General features: G+C 47.5%; 1 long non-coding RNA gene across 1 annotated transcript; it reads right to left on the bottom strand.

The window, feature by feature from the left end:
* Positions 1-1,916: 1,916 nt before the first annotated feature.
* On the bottom strand, positions 1,917-3,859 carry LOC119276914. Its single transcript, XR_005136855.1, has 2 exons — positions 2,800-3,859; positions 1,917-2,702 (listed from the first exon to the last, which is right to left on the bottom strand). It is a non-coding gene; the product is annotated as an uncharacterized LOC119276914 (long non-coding RNA).
* Positions 3,860-4,146: the final 287 nt, after the last annotated feature.

Here is a 4,146-nt window from a genome sequence, read left to right as displayed (position 1 = left end):
ACAGACGGTCTATTCTGCTAATATTATCAGAATAACTATTCTGCGCACCACTTCCGCATTGCACGCTGAACGCAAGTGCACGTCATTCTTTGAACCAAGTGTGCTGCAGTACTCACACGAGTGAACTTCTCGTCGAAAAAACTGCACGCGTTATTTTTTCGGTATTGTTTTTGCTCTAATTTTTTAATCATTTATCGAAATGAGGCATGTAATATACCGTTGAAAAGCTATGGATTAGGCGCAACTTCGACATGTTGAACACTTTTCGAAATTCCTCACGGTTCAAGAGCAGTTTTGAAAATGGTGCGGCCCATGACGAGTGGCAGCGAGCGTTTTTTCGTGATTTCTTCTAAAATGCTCGTCGAAATGAAGCAAACGATACACCGTTGGATAGATATCGTCGAGCCGCATCTTTTTCATATATAAATTTTTCTTTAATTCCATACGGTTTAAGAGCAGTTTCAAATTTACTAAATCGCGGAATTACGTTTTTTGAAAATTTTGCAATTTTTGGTACTGTTTTCACTCCAGTTTTTGAACTGTTTGTCGAAACGAGACGTGTAATATGTCGTTGGAAAGCTATGGACAGGGCGCAACTTTCATATGTAGAACTTGTTTTCAAATTTCTTACGGTTTTAAATTAATTTTGAAAACGATGCGACGGACGACATGTGGAAGCGGTTGTTTTTCGCGAATTTTTTTCAAACTGCTCATCAGAATGATGCAAATGATACGCCGTTGGGAAGATATTGACGAGGCGCAGCTTTTTCATGTAGAACACTCTCTCTAATTCATTACGGTTTAAGAGCAGTTTCTAAATTACCAAAATGCGGGCACTGTGTTTTTCGTGACACCCCAAATCGACAAGTGAACTTCATCCGACAGAAAACCGCACTGCTTCTGTCGAAAATCGCACTGCATCAGAGAGTCAAGTGAACTTCATGATTTCTGTTGTCGGACGTACATTTTCTCAAACGAGTTTTTGTTGTCTTTTTTTTCAATTTTTTGTGAACGAGTGGACCGCAGAGACGGGGCAAGTGAACCACGACATATATCGAAGTGAACCACTTTTTACTATTGTTGTTTCACTATTTTTTTTGCATTTTCATGTTGGGCACAAGTGAACACCATCACTCTCAAAAGTAAACCACATCGGAGGGCCAAACGCACTGCAGCGTTGCATTTGATATAGTGAACAATAGAGGAGTTTTATTTTATAATGAACCACGTGGGAGAACAAAGTGAGCTTCAAAACATATACTCTATATATTTTCATTATTTATAAACAGCCACACACACAACCATTCGATGGTGGACCGCGAAGTTTCAGTATAGGCGAGTTTTTGTTGCTGTTTTCATAGGCGAGTTTTTGTTGCCTTTTTCTTCTAACTTTTTTATGAATAGAGTGGACCGCAGAGATTAGGTGACACAAGTCTTAAGTGAACGTTGTCATTTTTTGGATCTTTTTTCTATAGTATTTTATTTCTTTTTAGGTCTCTCTGGAGAACAACGATACAGAGGTGGGATGAGTGCAACTCGGATTAGGAAAAATTAAAGTGCATCATGAGTTGAAGTGAAGTACATATTTTTCTTTTTGTCTCTCTCTATTTTTGTTTATAAAAGCACGTGTGTACTCCTTAGTCAAGGCAAGTGAGCTGCATCTTTTTGTCTTTTCCTCATTTTTTTCATTTATAATGCATCTAAAATACATAAACAAGACAGGTGTGCTGCAAGGGAAAAAATAGGATGTTTACCAATAAATTACAAAAAAATGCGGGGATGATATTAGTGTAGCAAACCACAGAGTTTGATATAATAAACTGCATCAAATTTTCAACTACTGAATCACACTTTTCCTACATAATAGAGTGAATCACAGGGCTCCTCGAAGTGGACTGAATGATGACATTTTTCCATGAAAATGAAACCATTCATGCATCTTTAATTGAACTTCTCAACAAATTAATTACAGATATTTTCCAACAACAACAATTCCCACAATAGCGAACTGCACGCGCTGCACGCCGAGCGGCAGACGCACACCCAGTGAACCTTTTTTCGAATAGAAGGGAGGAGCTCTGGACCGGACGTAAGTCGTATTTCCCTTCGCACTCTGACCCAACACAGCACATAGATCACGGAACACAGCAAGAAACTGCAAAATAAGATGTATCAGGGGGCTGCCGAACCACACATCCCAAATGAGCTGCACGGCATCACCGTCCGTACTGCATCTTGTCCAACACAACACACACAGCTCGACTTGGCACGCATGCGACCTGCACAAAAAACACACAAATCTACACAAAAAGTTCTGAACTGTTCACCAAGCTCTGAAGCAAGCAGCATGAGCAAAGCGTCAAGAAGGTGCTGTTCAGTGCATCACTCTCCCCTGGCTGTGATAGTGTACTGCATGTAGGAGGAAGTGGGGCACACTGTTGTGCGATGTGGGCTGCAGTGCCCCATCGACCAGGTCGGAGCTGCTTCGTCGGCGGACACCACGACGCTCACGCGAAACATTAATAGTGGGCTGCACGCTCGAGTTGCGCGAACCACGAGCCACTTGCGGGCGAGCTGCAAGTTCTGAAACTCACCATCTGCGACATGGGCAGCGGCCTCGTCTTGCGCTCGTACAGGACACGCCTGCGCTCACAGGGTGAGGAGCGGCTGCCGGCGCTGGCCTTCTTCCATGCCGGTGGCTTCTACGCCGACCGCCGTGCAGATTAGAAGCAATAGATGCGGACACCATGAGAGGCTACAGAGAGCTGTAGGCAAAGTGAAGGTGAGCTGCATACGCACATGTGGACTCTGACGGGAGGCGGAGGTGCGACCATGGGAAGGCTTGCCGCCATGCTCTGCTCCAGTGGGTGGAACCAGAGGAGTGCACGGGGACGGATCCATCAGGTGAGCAGGGAGGTGCTGCTCCCGCATCCTCGCTAGTTGGTGGCGCTAGCTGCGGGACGGGAAGTGGTTGCTCGAGGCTGGTGACTGCACCGCTGCTGTCCTGACTCGAGGGGCGAGAGGACTACGCGCCGCCTCTGTCATCGGCGCCACCATCCTCCATTGTACACCTGTGCAGCCTCCGCAGGCTGGTGAACCGCACTGCATGGCCCGGCGAACTGCACGCCATGGACCGGCGAGCTCCACGCCGCGTCGGGGGTAGAGCTCTCCTGCAGCTCGCTGTAGCATCATCAGCAGCCGGCGATGAGCTACAGTACCAAGATTTTTGCAAACTCTGAACTGCACGTCGACAGTTTCCGGTCATGGCTTGTTGTACCCAGCAGCGGATCCCGCAAGGGAGGGGAGTGGGGCTGGGCGGTAATGAGGTCGAGAGGAGGTAGGGGGCGACCGAGATGGAGGTTGAGGAAAGGGAGTGGTCAAACGAGATGGTAGTCGAGGGGATGGAGCGGTTGGCCGGAGGCCAGTGGCGGCGCTGCCTGTAACTCCATCGTGGGTTGTACTTGACCCTGTGGAGCTCAGATCCGGTCAGTGCCCTATCGAATCACGGGTGTCCCAATGGTGGGAGGCCGCTGTGAGATCTAGCTGAGGGGTGGCCGTCGAGGGATCCGGCGAGGAGGCCGGGATAGCGCGGGGGTCGGGCGCGCGGTTTTGCTTGCCATTACCGGCGGCGGCATGCCGGCACCACCTACATCGCTGATCAATTGGTCGTGGGAAGTGGGTAGGGGCGCGGTGGAGTTGGTCGTGGGTGGAGTTGGTCGTGGGTGGGGGCTCGGGGTCGGGCGCTCGGAGGCTTGGATCTGGCGACCGGCGGTGGAGGTGGTGGTTCGAGGAAGGAAGGTGGTGCGGCCCGGAAGGATATGGGAAGAAGAAGGTGGGTAGGGGCGCGAGGAGAAGCTACGAGCAGAAGAAGATAGGGTGTTAGCAGAATAAGGTCCCGTGTTATCAGAATAAGACTTTTAAGGGTATTATTAGAATAGACCCATCCTATATATATATGTATATATATATATGTATGTATGTATATATATATATATCAATTAGGCTTCAAGTGCGTACTTGTTAGTTAACCTATGGTTAAAATGTGACACTAAATATGACTAGTAAGTAGTACAGTAGCAGTACTATTATACATCGGTCAAATTATTCATCATGTCCACACATTGAATTGACGTGACAACACGCTGC

The sequence above is a fragment of the Triticum dicoccoides genome, chromosome 3B (assembly GCF_002162155.2).
Source record: "Triticum dicoccoides isolate Atlit2015 ecotype Zavitan chromosome 3B, WEW_v2.0, whole genome shotgun sequence".
NCBI lineage: Eukaryota > Viridiplantae > Streptophyta > Magnoliopsida > Poales > Poaceae > Triticum > Triticum dicoccoides.
The sequence above is the reverse complement of the archived record's forward strand: the minus strand, read 5'-3'. Positions and strand labels throughout refer to the sequence as shown.